Raw genomic sequence first — 26,469 nt, 5'->3', positions numbered from 1 at the left:
GGGTGTGTGTTACATTACATTAACTAGTAGGAGTGAGAAAAACATCACGGGGTCGTGCGCATTGTACGGGTGTGTGTTAAATTACACTCACTCGTAGGAGTGAGAAAAACATCACGGGGTGGTGCGCATTGTATGCGTGTGTGTTACATTAGATTCACTAGTAGGAGTGAGAAAAACATCACGGGGTGGTGCGCATTTTATGGGTGTGTGTTACATTACATTCACTAGTAGGAGTGAGAAAAACATCACGGGGTGGTGCGCATTGTATGGGTGTGTGTTACATTACATTCACTAGTAGGAGTGAGAAAAACATCACGGGGTGGTGCGCATTGTATGGGTGTTTGTTACATTAGATTCACTAGTAGGAGTGAGAAAATCATCACGGGGTGGTGCGCATTGTATGGGTGTGTTTTACATTACATTCACTAGTAGGAGTGAGAAAAACATCACGGGGTGGTGCGCATTATATGGGTGTGTGTTACATTACATTCACTAGTAGGAGTGAGAAAAACATCACGGGGTGGTGCGCATTGTATGGGTGTGTGTTACATTAGATTCACTAGTAGAAGTGAGAAAAACATCACGGGGTGGTGCGCATTGTATGGGTGTGTGTTACATTACATTCACTAGTAGGAGTGAGAAAAACATCACGGGGTGGTGCACATTGTATGTGTGTGTGTTACATTACATTCACTAGTAGGAGTGAGAAAAACATCACGGGGTGGTGCGCATTGTATGGGTGTGTGTTACATTAGATTCACTAGAAGGAGAGAGAAAAACATCACGGGGTGGTGCGCATTGTATGGGTGTGTGTTACATTACATTCACTAGTAGGAGTGAGAAAAACATCACGGGGTGCTGCGCATTGTATGGGTGTTTGTTACATTAGATACACTAGTAGGAGTGAGAAAATCATCACGGGGTGGTGCGCATTGTACGGATGTGTGTTACATTACATTCACTAGTAGGAGTGAGAAAAACATCACGGGGTGGTGCGCATTGTACGGGTGTGTGTTACATTAGATTCACTAGTAGGAGTGAGAAAAACATCACGGGGTGGTGCGCATTGTATGGGTGTGTGTTACATTACATTCACTAGTAGGAGTGAGAAAAACATCACGGGGTGGTGCGCATTGTATGGGTGTGTGTTACATTAGATTCACTAGTAGGAGTGAGAAAATCATCACGTGGTGGTGCGCATTGTATGGGTGTGTGTTACATTACATTCACTAGTAGGAGTGAGAAAAACATCACGGGGTGGTGCGCATTGTATGGGTGTGTGTTACATTACATTCACTAGTAGGAGTGAGAAAAACATCATGGGGTGGTACGCATTGTATGGGTGTGTGTTACATTACATTCACTAGTAGGAGTGAGAAAATCATCACGGGGTGGTGCGCATTGTATGGCTGTGTGTTACATTACATTCACTAGTAGGAGTGAGAAAAACATCACGGGGTGGTGCGCATTGTATGGGTGTGTGTTACATTACATTCACTAGTAGGAGTGAGAAAAACATCACGGGGTGGTGCGCATTGTATGGGTGTGTGTTACATTACATTCACTAGTAGGAGTGAGAAAAACATCACGGGGTGGTGCGCATTGTACGGGTGTGTGTTACATTACATTCACTAGTAGGAGTGAGAAAAACATCACGGTGTGGTGCGCATTGTATGGGTGTGTGTTACATTACATTCACTAGTAGGAGTGAGAAAAATATCACGGGGTGGTGCGCATTGTATGGGTGTGTTACATTACATTCACTAGTAGCAGTGAGAAAAATATCACGGGGTGGTACGCATTGTATGGGTGTGTGTTACATTAGATTCACTAGTACGAGTGAGAAAAACATCACGGGGTGCTGCGCATTGTATGGGTGTGTGTTACATTACATTCACTAGTAGGAGTGAGAAAAACATCACGGGGTGGTGCGCATTGTATGGGTGTGTGTTACATTACATTCACTAGTAGGAGTGAGAAAAACATCACGGGGTGGTGCGCATTTTATTGGTGTGTGTTACATTAGATTCACTAGTAGGAGTGAGAAAAACATCACGTGGTGGTGCGCATTGTATTGGTGTGTGTTACATTAGATTCACTAGTAGGAGTGAGAAAAACATCACGGGGTGGTGCGCATTGTATGGGTGTGTGTTACATTAGATTCACTAGTAGGAGTGAGAAAAACATCACGGGGTGGTGCTCATAGTATGGGTGTGTGTTACATTACATTCACTAGTAGGAGTGAGAAAAACATCACGGGGTGGTGCGCATTGTATGGGTGTGTGTTACATTAGATTTACTAGTAGGAGTGAGAAAAACATCACGGGGTGGTGCGCATTGTACGGGTGTGTGTTACATTACATTCACTAGTAGGAGTGAGAAAAACATCACGGGGTGGTGCGCATTGTATGGGTGTGTGTTACATTACATTCACTAGTAGGAGTGAGAAAAATATCACGGGGTGGTGCGCATTGTATGGGTGTGTTACATTACATTCACTAGTAGCAGTGAGAAAAATATCACGGGGTGGTGCGCATTGTATGGGTGTGTGTTACATTAGATTCTCTAGTAGGAGTGAGAAAAACATCACGGGGTGGTGCGCATTGTATGGGTGTGTGTTACATTCCATTCACTAGTAGGAGTGAGAAAAACATCACGGGGTGGTGCGCATTGTATGGGTGTGTGTTACATTACATTCACTAGTAGGAGTGAGAAAAACATCACGGGGTCGTGCGCATTGTACGGGTGTGTGTTAAATTACACTCACTCGTAGGAGTGAGAAAAACATCACGGGGTGGTGCGCATTGTATGGGTGTGTGTTACAATAGATTCACTAGTAGGAGTGAGAAAAACATCACGGGGTGGTGCGCATTTTATGGGTGTGTGTTACATTACATTCACTAGTAGGAGTGAGAAAAACATCACGGTGTGGTGCGCATTGTATGGGTGTGTGTTACATTACATTCACTAGTAGGAGTGAGAAAAACATCACGGGGTGGTGCGCATTGTATGGGTGTTTGTTACATTAGATTCACTAGTAGGAGTGAGAAAATCATCACGGGGTGGTGCGCATTGTATGGGTGTGTTTTACATTACATTCACTAGTAGGAGTGAGAAAAACATCACGGGGTGGTGCGCATTATATGGGTGTGTGTTACATTACATTCACTAGTAGGAGTGAGAAAAACATCACGGGGTGGTGCGCATTGTATGGGTGTGTGTTACATTAGATTCACTAGTAGGAGTGAGAAAAACATCACGGGGTGGTGCGCATTGTATGGGTGTGTGTTACATTACATTCACTAGTAGGAGTGAGAAAAACATCACGGGGTGGTGCGCATTGTATGGGTGTGTGTTACATTAGATTCACTAGTAGGAGTGAGAAAATCATCACGTGGTGGTGCGCATTGTATGGGTGTGTGTTACATTACATTCACTAGTAGGAGTGAGAAAAACATCACGGGGTGGTACGCATTGTATGGGTTTGTGTTACATTACATTCACTAGTAGGAGTGAGAAAATCATCACGGGGTGGTGCGCATTGTATGGGTGTGTGTTACATTACATTCACTAGTAGGAGTGAGAAAAACATCACGGGGTGGTGCGCATTGTATGGGTGTGTGTTACATTACATTCACTAGTAGGAGTGAGAAAAACATCACGGGGTGGTGCGCATTGTATGGGTGTGTGTTACATTACATTCACTAGTAGGAGTGAGAAAAACATCACGGGGTGGTGCGCATTGTATGGGTGTGTTACATTACATTCACTAGTAGCAGTGAGAAAAATATCACGGGGTGGTGCGCATTGTATGGGTGTGTGTTACATTAGATTCACTAGCAGGATTGAGAAAAACATCAGGGGTGGTGCGCATTGTATGGGTGTGTGTTACATTACATTCACTAGTAGGAGTGAGAAAAACATCACGGGGTGGTGCGCATTGTATGGGTGTGTGTTACATTACATTCACTAGTAGGAGTGAGAAAAACATCACGGGGTGGTGCGCATTGTATGGGTGTGTGTTACATTACATTCACTCGTAGGAGTGAGAAAAACATCACGGGGTGGTGCGCATTGTATGGGTGTGTGTTACATTACACTCACAAGTAGGAGTGAGAAAAACATCACGGGGAGGTGCGCATTGTATGGGTGTGTGTTACATTAGATTCACTAGTAGGAGTGAGAAAAACATCACGGGGTGGTGCGCATTGTATGGGTGTGTGTTACATTACATTCACTAGTAGGAGTGAGAAAAACATCACGGGGTGGTGCGCATTGTATGGGTGTGTGTTACATTAGATTCACTAGTAGGAGTGAGAAAAACATCACGGGGTGGTGCGCATTGTATGGGTGTTTGTTACATTAGATTCACTAGTAGGAGTGAGAAAATCATCACGGGGTGGTGCGCATTGTACGGGTGTGTGTTACATTACATTCACTAGTAGGAGTGAGAAAAACATCACGGGGTGGTGCGCATTGTACGGGTGTGTGTTACGTTCGATTCACTAGTAGGAGTGAGAAAAACATCACGGGGGGGTGCGCATTGTATGGGTGTGTGTTACATTACATTCACTAGCATGAGTGAGAAAAACATCACGGTGTGGTGCGCATTGTATGGGTGTGTGTTACATTACATTCACTAGTAGGAGTGAGAAAAACATCACGGGGTGGTGCGCATTGTATGGGTGTGTGTTACATTACATTCACTAGTAGGAGTGAGAAAAACATCACGGGGTGGTACGCATTGTATGGGTGTGTGTTACATTACATTCACTAGTAGGAGTGAGAAAATCATCACGGGGTGGTGCGCATTGTATGGCTGTGTGTTACATTACATTCACTAGTAGGAGTGAGAAAAACATCACGGGGTGGTGCGCATTGTATGGGTGTGTGTTACATTACATTCACTAGTAGGAGTGAGAAAAACATCACGGGGTGGTGCGCATTGTATGGGTGTGTGTTACATTAGATTCACTAGTAGGAGTGAGAAAAACATCACGGGGTGGTGCGCATTGTATGGGTGTGTGTTACATTAGATTCACTAGTAGGAGTGAGAAAAACATCACGGGGTGGTGCGCATTGTATGGGTGTGTGTTACATTAGATTCACTAGTAGGAGTGAGAAAAACATCACGGGGTGGTGCGCATTGTATGGGTGTGTGTTACATTACATTCACTAGTAGGAGTGAGAAAAACATCACGGGGTGGTGCGCATTGTATGGGTGTGTGTTACATTACATTCACTAGTAGGAGTGAGAAAAACATCACGGGGTGGTGCGCATTGTACGGGTGTGTGTTACATTACATTCACTAGTAGGAGTGAGAAAAACATCACGGGGTGGTGCGCATTGTACGGGTGTGTGTTACATTACATTCACTAGTAGGAGTGAGAAAAACATCACGGTGTGGTGCGCATTGTATGGGTGTGTGTTACATTACATTCACTAGTAGTAGTGAGAAAAATATCACGGGGTGGTGCGCATTGTATGGGTGTGTTACATTACATTCACTAGTAGCAGTGAGAAAAATATCACGGGGTGGTACGCATTGTATGGGTGTGTGTTACATTAGATTCACTAGTAGGAGTGAGAAAAACATCACGGGGTGGTGCGCATTGTATGGGTGTGTGTTACATTACATTCACTAGTAGGAGTGAGAAAAACATCACGGGGTGGTGCGCATTGTATGGGTGTGTGTTACATTACATTCACTAGTAGGAGTGAGAAAAACATCACGGGGTAGTGCGCATTGTATGGGTGTGTTTTACATTACATTCACTAGTAGGAGTGAGAAAAACATCACGGGGTGGTGCGCATTTTATTGGTGTGTGTTACATTACATTCACTAGTAGGAGTGAGAAAAACATCACGGGGTGGTGCGCATTGTATTGGTGTGTGTTACATTAGATTCACTAGTAGGAGTGAGAAAAACATCACGGGGTGGTGCGCATTGTATGGGTGTGTGTTACATTAGATTCACTAGTAGGAGTGAGAAAAACATCACCGAGTGGTGCTCATAGTATGGGTGTGTGTTACATTACATTCACTAGTAGGAGTGAGAAAAACATCACGGGGTGGTGCGCATTGTATGGGTGTGTGCTACATTAGATTCACTAGTAGGAGTGAGAAAAACATCACGGGGTGGTGCGCATTGAATGGGTGTGTGTTACATTACATTCACTAGTAGGAGTGAGAAAAACATCACGGGGTGGTGCGCATTGTATGGGTGTGTGTTACATTACATTCACTAGTAGGAGTGAGAAAAATATCACGGGGTGGTGCGCATTGTATGGGTGTGTTACATTACATTCACTAGTAGCAGTGAGAAAAATATCACGGGGTGGTGCGCATTGTATGGGTGGGTGTTACATTAGATTCACTAGTAGGAGTGAGAAAAACATCACGGGGTGGTGCGCATTGTATGGGTGTGTGTTACATTCCATTCACTAGTAGGAGTGAGAAAAACATCACGGGGTGGTGCGCATTGTATGGGTGTGTGTTACATTACATTCACTAGTAGGAGTGAGAAAAACATCACGGGGTCGTGCGCATTGTACGGGTGTGTGTTAAATTACACTCACTCGTAGGAGTGAGAAAAACATCACGGGGTGGTGCGCATTGTATGGGTGTGTGTTACATTAGATTCACTAGTAGGAGTGAGAAAAACATCACGGGGTGGTGCGCATTTTATGGGTGTGTGTTACATTACATTCACTAGTAGGAGTGAGAAAAACATCACGGGGTGGTGCGCATTGTATGGGTGTGTGTTACATTACATTCACTAGTAGGAGTGAGAAAAACATCACGGGGTGGTGCGCATTGTATGGGTGTGTGTTACATTACATTCACTAGTAGGAGTGAGAAAAACAACACGGGGTGGTGCGCATTGTATGGGTGTGTGTTACATTAGATTCACAAGTAGGAGTGAGAAAATCATCACGGGGTGGTGCGCATTGTATGGCTGTGTGTTACATTAGATTCACTAGTAGGAGTGAGAAAAACATCACGGGGTGGTGCGCATTGTATGGGTGTGTGTTACAATACATTCACTAGTAGGAGTGAGAAAAACATCAAGGGGTGGTGCGCATTGTATGGGTGTTTGTTACATTAGATTCACTAGTAGGAGTGAGAAAATCATCACGGGGTGGTGCGCATTGTATGGGTGTGTGTTACATTACCTTCACTAGTAGGAGTGAGAAAAACATCACGGGGTGGTGTGCATTGTATGCGTGTGTGTTACATTCCATTCACTAGTAGGAGTGAGAAAAACATCACGGGGTGGTGCGCATTGTATGGGTGTGTGTTACATTACATTCACTAGTAGGAGTGAGAAAAACATCACGGGGTCGTGCGCATTGTACGGGTGTGTGTTAAATTACACTCACTCGTAGGAGTGAGAAAAACATCACGGGGTGGTGCGCATTGTATGGGTGTGTGTTACATTAGATTCACTAGTAGGAGTGAGAAAAACATCACGGGGTGGTGCGCATTTTATGGGTGTGTGTTACATTACATTCACTAGTAGGAGTGAGAAAAACATCACGGGGTGGTGCGCATTGTATGGGTGTGTGTTACATTACATTCACTAGTAGGAGTGAGAAAAACATCACGGGGTGGTGCGCATTGTATGGGTGTGTGTTACATTACATTCACTAGTAGGAGTGAGAAAAACATCACCGGGTGGTGCGCATTGTATGGGTGTGTGTTACATTAGATTCACAAGTAGGAGTGAGAAAATCATCACGGGGTGGTGCGCATTGTATGGCTGTGTGTTACATTAGATTCACTAGTAGGAGTGAGAAAAACATCACGGGTGGTGCGCATTGTATGGGTGTGTGTTACATTACATTCACTAGTAGGAGTGAGAAAAACATCACGGGGTGGTGCGCATTGTATGGGTGTTTGTTACATTAGATTCACTAGTAGGAGTGAGAAAATCATCACGGGGTGGTGCGCATTGTATGGGTGTGTGTTACATTACCTTCACTAGTAGGAGTGAGAAAAACATCACGGGGTGGTGCGCATTGTATGGGTGTGTGTTACATTACATTCACTAGTAGGAGTGAGAAAAACATCAGGGGGTGGTGCGCATTGTATGGGTGTTTGTTACATTAGATTCCCTAGTAGGAGTGAGAAAATCATCACGGGGTGGTGCGCATTGTATGGGTGTGTGTTACATTACATTCACTAGTAGGAGTGAGAAAAACATCACGGGGTGGTGCGCATTGTATGGGTGTGTGTTACATTAGATTCACTAGTAGGAGTGAGAAAAACATCACGGGGTGGTGCGCATTGTATGGGTGTGTGTTACATTACATTCACTAGTAGGAGTGGGAAAAACATCACGGGGTGGTGCGCATTGTATGGGTGTCTGTTACATTACATTCACTAGTAGGAGTGGGAAAATCATCACGGGGTGGTGCCCATTGTATGGGTGTGTGTTACATTAGATTCACTAGTAGGAGTGGGAAAAACATCACGGGGTGGTGCGCATTGTATGGGTGTGTGTTACATTACATTCACTAGTAGGAGTGAGAAAAACATCACGGGGTGGTTCGCATTGTATGGGTGTTTGTTACATTAGATTCACTAGTAGGAGTGAGAAAATCATCACGGGGTGGTGCGCATTGTATGGGTGTGTGTTACATTACATTCACTAGTAGGAGTGAGAAAAACATCACGGGGTGGTGCGCACTGTATGGGTGTGTGTTACATTACATTCACTAGTAGGAGTGAGAAAAACATCACGGGGTCGTGCGCAATGTATGGGTGTGTGTTACATTACATTCACTAGTAGGAGTGAGAAAAACATCACTGGGTATTGCGCATTGTATGGGTGTGTGTTACATTACATTCACTAGTAGGATTGAGAAAAACATCACGGGGTGGTGCGCATTGTATGGGTGTGTGTTACATTACATTCACTAGTAGGAGTGAGAAAAACATCACGGGGTGGTGCGCATTGTATGGGTGTGTGTTACATTACATTCACTAGTAGGAGTGAGAAAAACATCACGGGGTCGTGCGCATTGTACGGGTGTGTGTTACATTAGATTCACTAGTAGGAGTGAGAAAATCATCACGTGGTGGTGCGCATTGTATGGGTGTGTGTTACATTACATTCACTAGTAGGAGTGAGAAAAACATCACGGGGTGGTACGCATTTTATGGGTGTGTGTTACATTACATTCACTAGTAGGAGTGAGAAAAACATCACGGGGTGGTACGCATTGTATGGGTGTGTGTTACATTACATTCACTAGTAGGAGTGAGAAAATCATCACGGGGTGGTGCGCATTGTATGGGTGTGTGTTACATTACATTCACTAGTAGGAGTGAGAAAAACATCACGGGGTGGTGCGCATTATATGGGTGTGTGTTACATTACATTCACTAGTAGGAGTGAGAAAAACATCACGGGGTGGTGCGCATTGTATGGGTGTGTTACATTACATTCACTAGTAGCAGTGAGAAAAATATCACGGGGTGGTGCGCATTGTATGGGTGTGTGTTACATTAGATTCACTAGCAGGATTGAGAAAAACATCAGGGGTGGTGCGCATTGTATGGGTGTGTGTTACATTACATTCACTAGTAGGAGTGAGAAAAACATCACGGGGTGGTGCGCATTGTATGGGTGTGTGTTACATTACATTCACTAGTAGGAGTGAGAAAAACATCACGGGGTGGTGCGCATTGTATGGGTGTGTGTTACATTACATTCACTCGTAGGAGTGAGAAAAACATCACGGGGTGGTGCGCATTGTATGGGTGTGTGTTACATTACACTCACAAGTAGGAGTGAGAAAAACATCACGGGGTGGTGCGCATTGTATGGGTGTGTGTTACATTAGATTCACTAGTAGGAGTGAGAAAAACATCACGGGGTGGTGCGCATTGTATGGGTGTGTGTTACATTACATTCACTAGTAGGAGTGAGAAAAACATCACGGGGTGGTGCGCATTGTATGGGTGTGTGTTACATTAGATTCACTAGTAGGAGTGAGAAAAACATCACGGGGTGCTGCGCATTGTATGGGTGTTTGTTACATTAGATTCACTAGTAGGAGTGAGAAAATCATCACGGGGTGGTGCGCATTGTACGGGTGTGTGTTACATTACATTCACTAGTAGGAGTGAGAAAAACATCACGGGGTGGTGCGCATTGTACGGGTGTGTGTTACATTAGATTCACTAGTAGGAGTGAGAAAAACATCACGGGGTGGTGCGCATTGTATGGGTGTGTGTTACATTAGATTCACTAGTAGGAGTGAGAAAAACATCACGGGGTGATGCGCATTGTATGGGTGTGTGTTACATTAGATTCACTAGTAGGAGTGAGAAAAACATCACGGGGTGGTGCGCATTGTACGGGTGTGTGTTACATTACATTCACTAGTAGGAGTGAGAAAAACATCACGGGGTGGTGCGCATTGTACGGGTGTGTGTTACATTACATTCACTAGTAGGAGTGAGAAAAACATCACGGGGTGGTGCGCATTGTACGGGTGTGTGTTACATTACATTCACTAGTAGGAGTGAGAAAAACATCACGGGGTGGTGCGCATTGTACGGGTGTGTGTTACATTACATTCACTAGTAGGAGTGAGAAAAACATCATGGTGTGGTGCGCATTGTATGGGTGTGTGTTACATTACATTCACTAGTAGGAGTGAGAAAAATATCACGGCTTGGTGCGCATTGTATGGGTGTGTTACATTACATTCACTAGTAGCAGTGAGAAAAATATCACGGGGTGGTACGCATTGTATGGGTGTGTGTTACATTAGATTCACTAGTAGGAGTGAGAAAAACATCACGGGGTGGTGCGCATTGTATGGGTGTGTGTTACATTACATTCACTAGTAGGAGTGAGAAAAACATCACGGGGTGGTGCGCATTGTATGGGTGTGTGTTACATTACATTCACTAGTAGGAGTGAGAAAAACATCACGGGGTAGTGCGCATTGTATGGGTGTGTTTTACATTACATTCACTAGTAGGAGTGAGAAAAACATCACGGGGTGGTGCGCATTTTATTGGTGTGTGTTACATTACATTCACTAGTAGGAGTGAGAAAAACATCACGGGGTGGTGCGCATTGTATTGGTGTGTGTTACATTAGATTCACTAGTAGGAGTGAGAAAAATATCACGGGGTGGTGCGCATTGTATGGGTGTGTGTTACATTAGATTCACTAGTAGGAGTGAGAAAAACATCACCGGGTGGTGCTCATAGTATGGGTGTGTGTTACATTACATTCACTAGTAGGAGTGAGAAAAACATCACGGGGTGGTGCGCATTGTATGGGTGTGTGTTACATTAGATTCACTAGTAGGAGTGAGAAAAACATCACGGGGTGGTGCGCATTGAATGGGTGTGTGTTACATTACATTCACTAGTAGGAGTGAGAAAAACATCACGGGGTGGTGCGCATTGTATGGGTGTGTGTTACATTACATTCACTAGTAGGAGTTAGAAAAATATCACGGGGTGGTGCGCATTGTATGGGTGTGTTACATTACATTCACTAGTAGCAGTGAGAAAAATATCACGGGGTGGTGCGCATTGTATGGGTGTGTGTTACATTAGATTCACTAGTAGGAGTGAGAAAAACATCACGGGGTGGTGCGCATTGTATGGGTGTGTGTTACATTCCATTCACTAGTAGGAGTGAGAAAAACATCACGGGGTGGTGCGCATTGTATGGGTGTGTGTTACATTAGATTCACTAGTAGGAGTGAGAAAAACATCACGGGGTGGTGCGCATTGTATGGGTGTGTGTTACATTCCATTCACTAGTAGGAGTGAGAAAAACATCACGGGGTGGTGCGCATTGTATGGGTGTGTGTTACATTACATTCACTAGTAGGAGTGAGAAAAACATCACGGGGTCGTGCGCATTTTACGGGTGTGTGTTAAATTACACTCACTCGTAGGAGTGAGAAAAACATCACGGGGTGGTGCGCATTGTATGGGTGTGTGTTACATTAGATTCACTAGTAGGAGTGAGAAAAACATCACGGGGTGGTGCGCACTGTATGGGTGTGTGTTACATTACATTCACTAGTAGGAGTGAGAAAAACATCACGGGGTGGTGCGCAATGTATGGGTGTGTGTTACATTACATTCACTAGTAGGAGTGAGAAAAAGATCACTGGGTATTGCGCATTGTATGGGTGTGTGTTACATTACATTCACTAGTAGGAGTGAGAGAAACATCACGGGGTGGTGCGCATTGTATGGGTGTGTGCTACATTAGATTCCCTAGTAGGAGTGAGAAAAACATCACGGGGTGGTGCGCATTGTATGGGTGTGTGTTACATTACATTCACTAGTAGGAGTGAGAAAAACATCACGGGGTGGTGCGCATTGTATGGGTGTATGTTACATTAGATTCACTAGTAGGAGTGAGAAAAACATCACGGGGTGGTGCGCATTGTATGGGTGTGTGTTACATTACATTCACTAGTAGGAGTGGGAAAAACATCACGGGGTGGTGCGCATTGTATGGGTGTCTGTTACATTACATTCACTAGTAGGAGTGGGAAAATCATCACGGGGTGGTGCCCATTGTATGGGTGTGTGTTACATTAGATTCACTAGTAGGAGTGGGAAAAACATCACGGGGTGGTGCGCATTGTATGGGTGTGTGTTACATTACATTCACTAGTAGGAGTGAGAAAAACATCACGGGGTGGTTCGCATTGTATGGGTGTTTGTTACATTAGATTCACTAGTAGGAGTGAGAAAATCATCACGGGGTGGTGCGCATTGTATGGGTGTGTGTTACATTACATTCACTAGTAGGAGTGAGAAAAACATCACGGGGTGGTGCGCACTGTATGGGTGTGTGTTACATTACATTCACTAGTAGGAGTGAGAAAAACATCACGGGGTGGTGCGCAATGTATGGGTGTGTGTTACATTACATTCACTAGTAGGAGTGAGAAAAACATCACTGGGTATTGCGCATTGTATGGGTGTGTGTTACATTACATTCACTAGTAGGATTGAGAAAAACATCACGGGGTGGTGCGCATTGTATGGGTGTGTGTTACATTACATTCACTAGTAGGAGTGAGAAAAACATCACGGGGTGGTGCGCATTGTATGGGTGTGTGTTACATTACATTCACTAGTAGGAGTGAGAAAAACATCACGGGGTCGTGCGCATTGTACGGGTGTGTGTTACATTAGATTCACTAGTAGGAGTGAGAAAATCATCACGTGGTGGTGCGCATTGTATGGGTGTGTGTTACATTACATTCACTAGTAGGAGTGAGAAAAACATCACGGGGTGGTACGCATTGTATGGGTGTGTGTTACATTACATTCACTAGTAGGAGTGAGAAAATCATCACGGGGTGGTGCGCATTGTATGGGTGTGTGTTACATTACATTCACTAGTAGGAGTGAGAAAAACATCACGGGGTGGTGCGCATTGTATGGGTGTGTGTTACATTACATTCACTAGTAGGAGTGAGAAAAACATCACGGGGTGGTGCGCATTGTATGGGTGTGTGTTACATTACATTCACTAGTAGGAGTGAGAAAAACATCACGGGGTGGTGCGCATTGTATGGGTGTGTTACATTACATTCACTAGTAGCAGTGAGAAAAATATCACGGGGTGGTGCGCATTGTATGGGTGTGTGTTACATTAGATTCACTAGCAGGATTGAGAAAAACATCAGGGGTGGTGCGCATTGTATGGGTGTGTGTTACATTACATTCACTAGTAGGAGTGAGAAAAACATCACGGGGTGGTGCGCATTGTATGGGTGTGTGTTACATTACATTCACTAGTAGGAGTGAGAAAAACATCACGGGGTGGTGCGCATTGTATGGGTGTGTGTTACATTACATTCACTCGTAGGAGTGAGAAAAACATCACGGGGTGGTGCGCATTGTATGGGTGTGTGTTACATTACACTCACAAGTAGGAGTGAGAAAAACATCACGGGGTGGTGCGCATTGTATGGGTGTGTGTTACATTAGATTCACTAGTAGGAGTGAGAAAAACATCACGGGGTGGTGCGCATTGTATGGGTGTGTGTTACATTACATTCACTAGTAGGAGTAAGAAAAACATCACGGGGTGGTGCGCATTGTATCGGTGTGTGTTACATTAGATTCACTAGTAGGAGTGAGAAAAACATCACGGGGTGCTGCGCATTGTATGGGTGTTTGTTACATTAGATTCACTAGTAGGAGTGAGAAAATCATCACGGGGTGGTGCGCATTGTACGGGTGTGTGTTACATTACATTCACTAGTAGGAGTGAGAAAAACATCACGGGGTGGTGCGCATTGTACGGGTGTGTGTTACATTAGATTCACTAGTAGGAGTGAGAAAAACATCACGGGGTGGTGCGCATTGTATGGGTGTGTGTTACATTAGATTCACTAGTAGGAGTGAGAAAAACATCACGGGGTGGTGCGCATTGTATGGGTGTGTGTTACATTAGATTCACTAGTAGGAGTGAGAAAAACATCACGGGGTGGTGCGCATTGTATGGGTGTGTGTTACATTACATTCACTAGTAGGAGTGAGAAAAACATCACGGGGTGGTGCGCATTGTACGGGTGTGTGTTACATTACATTCACTAGTAGGAGTGAGAAAAACATCACGGGGTGGTGCGCATTGTACGGGTGTGTGTTACATTACATTCACTAGTAGGAGTGAGAAAAACATCACGGGGTGGTGCGCATTGTACGGGTGTGTGTTACATTACATTCACTAGTAGGAGTGAGAAAAACATCACGGTGTGGTGCGCATTGTATGGGTGTGTGTTACATTACATTCACTAGTAGGAGTGAGAAAAATATCACGGCTTGGTGCGCATTGTATGGGTGTGTTACATTACATTCACTAGTAGCAGTGAGAAAAATATCACGGGGTGGTACGCATTGTATGGGTGTGTGTTACATTAGATTCACTAGCAGGAGTGAGAAAAACATCACGGGGTGGTGCGCATTGTATGGGTGTGTGTTACATTACATTCACTAGTAGGAGTGAGAAAAACATCACGGGGTGGTGCGCATTGTATGGGTGTGTGTTACATTACATTCACTAGTAGGAGTGAGAAAAACATCACGGGGTAGTGCGCATTGTATGGGTGTGTTTTACATTACATTCACTAGTAGGAGTGAGAAAAACATCACGGGGTGGTGCGCATTTTATTGGTGTGTGTTACATTACATTCAATAGTAGGAGTGAGAAAAACATCACGGGGTGGTGCGCATTGTATTGGTGTGTGTTACATTAGATTCACTAGTAGGAGTGAGAAAAATATCACGGGGTGGTGCGCATTGTATGGGTGTGTGTTACATTAGATTCACTAGTAGGAGTGAGAAAAACATCACCGGGTGGTGCTCATAGTATGGGTGTGTGTTACATTACATTCACTAGTAGGAGTGAGAAAAACATCACGGGGTGGTGCGCATTGTATGGGTGTGTGTTACATTAGATTCACTAGTAGGAGTGAGAAAAACATCACGGGGTGGTGCGCATTGAATGGGTGTGTGTTACATTACATTCACTAGTAGGAGTGAGAAAAACATCACGGGGTGGTGCGCATTGTATGGGTGTGTGTTACATTACATTCACTAGTAGGAGTGAGAAAAATATCACGGGGTGGTGCGCATTGTATGGGTGTGTTACATTACATTCACTAGTAGCAGTGAGAAAAATATCACGGGGTGGTGCGCATTGTATGGGTGTGTGTTACATTAGATTCACTAGTAGGAGTGAGAAAAACATCACGGGGTGGTGCGCATTGTATGGGTGTGTGTTACATTCCATTCACTAGTAGGAGTGAGAAAAACATCACGGGGTGGTGCGCATTGTATGGGTGTGTGTTACATTAGATTCACTAGTAGGAGTGAGAAAAACATCACGGGGTGGTGCGCATTGTATGGGTGTGTGTTACATTCCATTCACTAGTAGGAGTGAGAAAAACATCACGGGGTGGTGCGCATTGTATGGGTGTGTGTTACATTACATTCACTAGTAGGAGTGAGAAAAACATCACGGGGTCGTGCGCATTGTACGGGTGTGTGTTAAATTACACTCACTCGTAGGAGTGAGAAAAACATCACGGGGTGGTGCGCATTGTATGGGTGTGTGTTACATTAGATTCACTAGTAGGAGTGAGAAAAACATCACGGGGTGGTGCGCACTGTATGGGTGTGTGTTACATTACATTCACTAGTAGGAGTGAGAAAAACATCACGGGGTGGTGCGCAATGTATGGGTGTGTGTTACATTACATTCACTAGTAGGAGTGAGAAAAAGATCACTGGGTATTGCGCATTGTATGGGTGTGTGTTACATTACATTCACTAGTAGGAGTGAGAGAAACATCACGGGGTGGTGCGCATTGTATGGGTGTGTGTTACATTACATTCACTAGTAGGAGTGAGAAAAACATCACGGGGTTGTGCGCATTGTATGGGTGTGTGTTACATTACATTCACTAGTAGGAGTGAGAAAAACATCACGGGGTCGTGCGCATTGTACGGGTGTGTGTTACATTAGATTCACTAGTAGGAGTGAGAAAATCATCACGTGGTGGTGCGCATTGTATGGGTGTGTGTTACATTACATTCACTAGTAGGAGTGAGAAAAACATCACGGGGTGGTACGCATTGTATGGGTGTGTGTTACATTACATTCACTAGTAGGAGTGAGAAAAACATCACGGGGTGGTGCGCATTGTATGGGTGTGTGTTACATTACATTCACTAGTAGGAGTGAGAAAATCATCACGGGGTGGTGCGTATTGTATGGGTGTGTGTTACATTACATTCACTAGTAGGAGTGAGAAAAACATCACGGGGTGGTGCGCATTGTATGGGTGTGTGTTACATTACATTCACTAGTAGGAGTGAGAAAAACATCACGGGGTGGTGCGCATTGTATGGGTGTGTGTTACATTACATTCACTAGTAGGAGTGAGAAAAACATCACGGGGTGGTGCGCATTGTATGGGTGTGTTACATTACATTCACTAGTAGCAGTGAGAAAAATATCACGGGGTGGTGCGCATTGTATGGGTGTGTGTTACATTAGATTCACTAGCAGGATTGAGAAAAACATCAGGGGTGGTGCGCATTGTATGGGTGTGTGTTACATTACATTCACTAGTAGGAGTGAGAAAAACATCACGGGGTGGTGCGCATTGTATGGGTGTGTGTTACATTACATTCACTAGTAGGAGTGAGAAAAACATCACGGGGTGGTGCGCATTGTATGGGTGTGTGTTACATTACATTCACTCGTAGGAGTGAGAAAAACATCACGGGGTGGTGCGCATTGTATGGGTGTGTGTTACATTACACTCACAAGTAGGAGTGAGAAAAACATCACGGGGTGGTGCGCATTGTATGGGTGTGTGTTACATTAGATTCACTAGTAGGAGTGAGAAAAACATCACGGGGTGGTGCGCATTGTATGGGTGTGTGTTACATTACATTCACTAGTAGGAGTGAGAAAAACATCACGGGGTGGTGCGCATTGTATGGGTGTGTGTTACATTAGATCCACTAGTAGGAGTGAGAAAAACATCACGGGGTGCTGCGCATTGTATGGGTGTGTGTTACATTACATTCACTAGTAGGAGTGAGAAAAACATCACGGGGTGGTGCGCATTGTATGGGTGTGTGTTACATTAGATTCACTAGTAGGAGTGAGAAAAACATCACGGGGTGGTGCGCATTGTATGGGTGTGTGTTACATTAGATTCACTAGTAGGAGTGAGAAAAACATCACGGGGTGGTGCGCATTGTATGGGTGTGTGTTACATTAGATTCACTAGTAGGAGTGAGAAAAACATCACGGGGTGGTGCGCATTGTATGGGTGTGTGTTACATTACATTCACTAGTAGGAGTGAGAAAAACATCACGGGGTGGTGCGCATTGTACGGGTGTGTGTTACATTACATTCACTAGTAGGAGTGAGAAAAACATCACGGGGTGGTGCGCATTGTACGGGTGTGTGTTACATTACATTCACTAGTAGGAGTGAGAAAAACATCACGGGGTGGTGCGCATTGTACGGGTGTGTGTTACATTACATTCACTAGTAGGAGTGAGAAAAACATCACGGTGTGGTGCGCATTGTATGGGTGTGTGTTACATTACATTCACTAGTAGGAGTGAGAAAAATATCACGGCTTGGTGCGCATTGTATGGGTGTGTTACATTACATTCACTAGTAGCAGTGAGAAAAATATCACGGGGTGGTACGCATTGTATGGGTGTGTGTTACATTAGATTCACTAGTAGGAGTGAGAAAAACATCACGGGGTGGTGCGCATTGTATGGGTGTGTGTTACATTACATTCACTAGTAGGAGTGAGAAAAACATCACGGGGTGGTGCGCATTGTATGGGTGTGTGTTACATTACATTCACTAGTAGGAGTGAGAAAAACATCACGGGGTAGTGCGCATTGTATGGGTGTGTTTTACATTACATTCACTAGTAGGAGTGAGAAAAACATCACGGGGTGGTGCGCATTTTATTGGTGTGTGTTACATTACATTCACTAGTAGGAGTGAGAAAAACATCACGGGGTGGTGCGCATTGTATTGGTGTGTGTTACATTAGATTCACTAGTAGGAGTGAGAAAAACATCACGGGGTGGTGCTCATAGTATGGGTGTGTGTTACATTACATTCACTAGTAGGAGTGAGAAAAACATCACGGGGTGGTGCGCATTGTATGGGTGTGTGTTACATTAGATTCACTAGTAGGAGTGAGAAAAACATCACGGGGTGGTGCGCATTGAATGGGTGTGTGTTACATTACATTCACTAGTAGGAGTGAGAAAAACATTACGGGGTGGTGCGCATTGTATGGGTGTGTGTTACATTACATTCACTAGTAGGAGTGAGAAAAATATCACGGGGTGGTGCGCATTGTATGGGTGTGTTACATTACATTCACTAGTAGCAGTGAGAAAAATATCACGGGGTGGTGCGCATTGTATGGGTGTGTGTTACATTAGATTCACTAGTAGGAGTGAGAAAAACATCACGGGGTGGTGCGCATTGTATGGGTGTGTGTTACATTCCATTCACTAGTAGGAGTGAGAAAAACATCACGGGGTGGTGCGCATTGTATGGGTGTGTGTTACATTACATTCACTAGTAGGAGTGAGAAAAACATCACGGGGTCGTGCGCATTGTACGGGTGTGTGTTAAATTACACTCACTCGTAGGAGTGAGAAAAACATCACGGGCTGGTGCGCATTGTATGGGTGTGTGTTACATTAGATTCACTAGTAGGAGTGAGAAAAACATCACGGGGTGGTGCGCATTTTATGGGTGTGTGTTACATTACATTCACTAGTAGGAGTGAGAAAAACATCACGGGGTGGTGCGCATTGTATGGGTGTGTGTTACATTACATTCACTAGTAGGAGTGAGAAAAACATCACGGGGTGGTTCGCATTGTATGGGTGTGTGTTACATTACATTCACTAGTAGGAGTGAGAAAAACATCACGGGGTGGTGCGCATTGTATGGGTGTGTGTTACATTAGATTCACAAGTAGGAGTGAGAAAATCATCACGGGGTGGTGCGCATTGTATGGCTGTGTGTTACATTAGATTCACTAGTAGGAGTGAGAAAAACATCACGGGGTGGTGCGCATTGTATGGGTGTGTGTTACATTACATTCACTAGTAGGAGTGAGAAAAACATCACGGGGTGGTGCGCATTGTATGGGTGTTTGTTACATTAGATTCACTAGTAGGAGTGAGAAAATCATCACGGGGTGGTGCGCATTGTATGGGTGTGTGTTACATTACCTTCACTAGTAGGAGTGAGAAAAACATCACGGGGTGGTGCGCATTGTATGGGTGTGTGTTACATTACATTCACTAGTAGGAGGGAGAAAAACATCATGGGGTGGTGCGCATTGTATGGGTGTTTGTTACATTAGATTCCCTAGTAGGAGTGAGAAAATCATCACGGGGTGGTGCGCATTGTATGGGTGTGTGTTACATTACATTCACTAGTAGGAGTGAGAAAAACATCACGGGGTGGTGCGCATTGTATGGGTGTGTGTTACATTAGATTCACTAGTAGGAGTGAGAAAAACATCACGGGGTGGTGCGCATTGTATGGGTGTGTGTTACATTAGATTCACTAGTAGGAGTGGGAAAAACATCACGGGGTGGTGCGCATTGTATGGGTGTCTGTTACATTACATTCACTAGTAGGAGTGGGAAAATCATCACGGGGTGGTGCCCATTGTATGGGTGTGTGTTACATTAGATTCACTAGTAGGAGTGGGAAAAACATCACGGGGTGGTGCGCATTGTATGGGTGTGTGTTACATTACATTCACTAGTAGGAGTGAGAAAAACATCACGGGGTGGTGCGCATTGTATGGGTGTGTGTTACATTAGATTCACTAGTAGGAGTGAGAAAAACATCACGGGGTGGTGCGCATTGTATGGGTGTGTGTTACATTACATTCACTAGTAGGAGTGAGAAAAACATCACGGGGTGGTGCGCATTGTATGGGTGTGTGTTACATTACATTCACTAGTAGGAGTGAGAAAAACATCACGGGGTGGTGCGCATTGTATGGGTGTGTGTTACATTACATTCACTAGTAGGAGTGGGAAAAACATCACGGGGTGGTGCGCATTGTATGGGTGTGTGTTACATTACATTCACTAGTAGGAGTGGGAAAATCATCACGGGGTGGCGCCCATTGTATGGGTGTGTGTTACATTAGATTCACTAGTAGGAGTGGGAAAAACATCACGGGGTGGTGCGCATTGTATGGGTGTGTGTTACATTACATTCACTAGTAGGAGTGAGAAAAACATCACGGGGTGGTGCGCATTGTATGGGTGTTTGTTACATTAGATTCACTAGTAGGAGTGAGAAAATCATCACGGGGTGGTGCGCATTGTATGGGTGTGTGTTACCTTACATTCACTAGTAGGAGTGAGAAAAACATCACGGGGTGGTGCGCACTGTATGGGTGTGTGTTACATTACATTCACTAGTAGGAGTGAGAAAAACATCACGGGGTGGTGCGCAATGTATGGGTGTGTGTTACATTACATTCACTAGTAGGAGTGAGAAAAAGATCACGGGGTATTGCGCATTGTATGGGTGTGTGTTACATTACATTCACTAGTAGGAGTGAGAAAAACATCACGGGTTGTTTCGCATTGTATGGGTGTGTGTTACATTACATTCACTAGTAGGAGTGAGAAAAATATCACGGGGTGGTGCGCATTGTATGGGTGTGTTACATTACATTCACTAGTAGCAGTGAGAAAAATATCACGGGGTGGTACGCATTGTATGGGTGTGTGTTACATTAGATTCACTAGTAGGAGTGAGAAAAACATCACGGGGTGCTGCGCATTGTATGGGTGTGTGTTACATTACATTCACTAGTAGGAGTGAGAAAAACATCACGGGGTGGTGCGCATTGTATGGGTGTGTGTTACATTACATTCACTAGTAGGAGTGAGAAAAACATCACGGGGAGGTGCGCATTTTATTGGTGTGTGTTACATTAGATTCACTAGTAGGAGTGAGAAAAACATCACGTGGTGGTGCGCATTGTATTGGTGTGTGTTACATTAGATTCACTAGTAGGAGTGAGAAAAACATCACGGGGTGGTGCGCATTGTATGGGTGTGTGTTACATTAGATTCACTAGTATGAGTGAGAAAAACATCACGGGGTGGTGCTCATAGTATGGGTGTGTGTTACATTACATTCACTAGTAGGAGTGAGAAAAACATCACGGGGTGGTGCGCATTGTATGGGTGTGTGTTACATTAGATTTACTAGTAGGAGTGAGAAAAACATCACGGGGTGGTGCGCATTGAATGGGTGTGTGTTACATTACATTCACTAGTAGGAGTGAGAAAAACATCACGGGGTGGTGCGCATTGTATGGGTGTGTGTTACATTACATTCACTAGTAGGAGTGAGAAAAATATCACGGGGTGGTGCGCATTGTATGGGTGTGTTACATTACATTCACTAGTAGCAGTGAGAAAAATATCACGGGGTGGTGCGCATTGTATGGGTGTGTGTTACATTAGATTCTCTAGTAGGAGTGAGAAAAACATCACGGGGTGGTGCGCATTGTATGGGTGTGTGTTACATTCCATTCACTAGTAGGAGTGAGAAAAACATCACGGGGTGGTGCGCATTGTATGGGTGTGTGTTACATTACATTCACTAGTAGGAGTGAGAAAAACATCACGGGGTCGTGCGCATTGTACGGGTGTGTGTTAAATTACACTCACTCGTAGGAGTGAGAAAAACATCACGGGGTGGTGCGCATTGTATGGGTGTGTGTTACATTAGATTCACTAGTAGGAGTGAGAAAAACATCACGGGGTGGTGCGCATTTTATGGGTGTGTGTTACATTACATTCACTAGTAGGAGTGAGAAAAACATCACGGTGTGGTGCGCATTGTATGGGTGTGTGTTACATTACATTCACTAGTAGGAGTGAGAAAAACATCACGGGGTGGTGCGCATTGTATGGGTGTTTGTTACATTAGATTCACTAGTAGGAGTGAGAAAATCATCACGGGGTGGTGCGCATTGTATGGGTGTGTTTTACATTACATTCACTAGTAGGAGTGAGAAAAACATCACGGGGTGGTGCGCATTATATGGGTGTGTGTTACATTACATTCACTAGTAGGAGTGAGAAAAACATCACGGGGTGGTGCGCATTGTATGGGTGTGTGTTACATTAGATTCACTAGTAGGAGTGAGAAAAACATCACGGGGTGGTGCGCATTGTATGGGTGTGTGTTACATTACATTCACTAGTAGGAGTGAGAAAAACATCACGGGGTGGTGCGCATTGTATGGGTGTGTGTTACATTAGATTCACTAGTAGGAGTGAGAAAATCATCACGTGGTGGTGCGCATTGTATGGGTGTGTGTTACATTACATTCACTAGTAGGAGTGAGAAAAACATCACGGGGTGGTACGCATTGTATGGGTGTGTGTTACATTACATTCACTAGTAGGAGTGAGAAAATCATCACGGGGTGGTGCGCATTGTATGGGTGTGTGTTACATTACATTCACTAGTAGGAGTGAGAAAAACATCACGGGGTGGTGCGCATTGTATGGGTGTGTGTTACATTACATTCACTAGTAGGAGTGAGAAAAACATCACGGGGTGGTGCGCATTGTATGGGTGTGTGTTACATTACATTCACTAGTAGGAGTGAGAAAAACATCACGGGGTGGTGCGCATTGTATGGGTGTGTTATATTACATTCACTAGTAGCAGTGAGAAAAATATCACGGGGTGGTGTGCATTGTATGGGTGTGTGTTACATTAGATTCACTAGCAGGATTGAGAAAAACATCAGGGGTGGTGCGCATTGTATGGGTGTGTGTTACATTACATTCACTAGTAGGAGTGAGAAAAACATCACGGGGTGGTGCGCATTGTATGGGTGTGTGTTACATTACATTCACTAGTAGGAGTGAGAAAAACATCACGGGGTGGTGCGCATTGTATGGGTGTGTGTTACATTACATTCACTCGTAGGAGTGAGAAAAACATCACTGGGTGGTGCGCATTGTATGGGTGTGTGTTACATTACACTCACAAGTAGGAGTGAGAAAAACATCACGGGGAGGTGCGCATTGTATGGGTGTGTGTTACATTAGATTCACTAGTAGGAGTGAGAAAAACATCACGGGGCGGTGCGCATTGTATGGGTGTGTGTTACATTACATTCACTAGTAGGAGTGAGAAAAACATCACGGGGTGGTGCGCATTGTATGGGTGTGTGTTACATTAGATTCACTAGTAGGAGTGAGAAAAACATCACGGGGTGCTGCGCATTGTATGGGTGTTTGTTACATTAGATTCACTAGTAGGAGTGAGAAAATCATCACGGGGTGGTGCGCATTGTACGGGTGTGTGTTACATTACATTCACTAGTAGGAGTGAGAAAAACATCACGGGGTGGTGCGCATTGTACGGGTGTGTGTTACGTTAGATTCACTAGTAGGAGTGAGAAAAACATCACGGGGTGGTGCGCATTGTATGGGTGTGTGTTACATTACATTCACTAGCATGAGTGAGAAAAACATCACGGGGTGGTGCGCATTGTATGGGTGTGTGTTACATTACATTCACTAGTAGGAGTGAGAAAAACATCACGGGGTGGTGCGCATTGTATGGGTGTGTGTTACATTACATTCACTAGTAGGAGTGAGAAAAACATCACGGGGTGGTACGCATTGTATGGGTGTGTGTTACATTACATTCACTAGTAGGAGTGAGAAAATCATCACGGGGTGGTGCGCATTGTATGGCTGTGTGTTACATTACATTCACTAGTAGGAGTGAGAAAAACATCACGGGGTGGTGCGCATTGTATGGGTGTGTGTTACATTACATTCACTAGTAGGAGTGAGAAAAACATCACGGGGTGGTGCGCATTGTATGGGTGTGTGTTACATTAGATTCACTAGTAGGAGTGAGAAAAACATCACGGGGTGGTGCGCATTGTATGGGTGTGTGTTACATTAGATTCACTAGTAGGAGTGAGAAAAACATCACGGGGTGGTACGCATTGTATGGGTGTGTGTTACATTAGATTCACTAGTAGGAGTGAGAAAAACATCACGGTGTGGTGCGCATTGTATGGGTGTGTGTTACATTACATTCACTAGTAGGAGTGAGAAAAACATCACGGGGTGGTGCGCATTGTATGGGTGTGTGTTACATTACATTCACTAGTAGGAGTGAGAAAAACATCACGGGGTGGTGCGCATTGTACGGGTGTGTGTTACATTACATTCACTAGTAGGAGTGAGAAAAACATCACGGGGTGGTGCGCATTGTACGGGTGTGTGTTACATTACATTCACTAGTAGGAGTGAGAAAAACATCACGGTGTGGTGCGCATTTTATGGGTGTGTGTTACATTACATTCACTAGTAGGAGTGAGAAAAATATCACGGGGTGGTGCGCATTGTATGGGTGTGTTACATTACATTCACTAGTAGCAGTGAGAAAAATATCACGGGGTGGTACGCATTGTATGGGTGTGTGTTACATTAGATTCACTAGTAGGAGTGAGAAAAACATCACGGGGTGGTGCGCATTGTATGGGTGTGTGTTACATTACATTCACTAGTAGGAGTGAGAAAAACATCACGGGGTGGTGCGCATTGTATGGGTGTGTGTTACATTACATTCACTAGTAGGAGTGAGAAAAACATCACGGGGTAGTGCGCATTGTATGGGTGTGTTTTACATTACATTCACTAGTAGGAGTGAGAAAAACATCACGGGGTGGTGCGCATTTTATTGGTGTGTGTTACATTACATTCACTAGTAGGAGTGAGAAAAACATCACGGGGTGGTGCGCATTGTATTGGTGTGTGTTACATTAGATTCACTAGTAGGAGTGAGAAAAACATCACGGGGTGGTGCGCATTGTATGGGTGTGTGTTACATTAGATTCACTAGTAGGAGTGAGAAAAACATCACCGGGTGGTGCTCATAGTATGGGTGTGTGTTACATTACATTCACTAGTAGGAGTGAGAAAAACATCACGGGGTGGTGCGCATTGTATGGGTGTGTGTTACATTAGATTCACTAGTAGGAGTGAGAAAAACATCACGGGGTGGTGCGCATTGAATGGGTGTGTGTTACATTACATTCACTAGTAGGAGTGAGAAAAACATCACGGGGTGGTGCGCATTGTATGGGTGTGTGTTACATTACATTCACTAGTAGGAGTGAGAAAAATATCACGGGGTGGTGCGCATTGTATGGGTGTGTTACATTACATTCACTAGTAGCAGTGAGAAAAATATCACGGGGTGGTGCGCATTGTATGGGTGTGTGTTACATTAGATTCACTAGTAGGAGTGAGAAAAACATCACGGGGTGGTGCGCATTGTATGGGTGTGTGTTACATTCCATTCACTAGTAGGAGTGAGAAAAACATCACGGGGTGGTGCGCATTGTATGGGTGTGTGTTACATTACATTCACTAGTAGGAGTGAGAAAAACATCACGGGGTCGTGCGCATTGTACGGGTGTGTGTTAAATTACACTCACTCGTAGGAGTGAGAAAAACATCACGGGGTGGTGCGCATTGTATGGGTGTGTGTTACATTAGATTCACTAGTAGGAGTGAGAAAAACATCACGGGGTGGTGCGCATTTTATGGGTGTGTGTTACATTACATTCACTAGTAGGAGTGAGAAAAACATCACGGGGTGGTGCGCATTGTATGGGTGTGTGTTACATTACATTCAATAGTAGGAGTGAGAAAAACATCACGGGGTGGTGCGCATTGTATGGGTGTGTGTTACATTACATTCACTAGTAGGAGTGAGAAAAACAACACGGGGTGGTGCGCATTGTATGGGTGTGTGTTACATTAGATTCACAAGTAGGAGTGAGAAAATCATCAC

This window comes from Cavia porcellus, unplaced genomic scaffold, assembly GCF_034190915.1.
Source record: "Cavia porcellus strain 051 isolate PalLab524CR breed Dunkin Hartley unplaced genomic scaffold, mCavPor4.1 scaffold_2, whole genome shotgun sequence".
Lineage (NCBI taxonomy): Eukaryota > Metazoa > Chordata > Mammalia > Rodentia > Caviidae > Cavia > Cavia porcellus.
Note: the sequence above shows the minus strand (reverse complement) of the source record.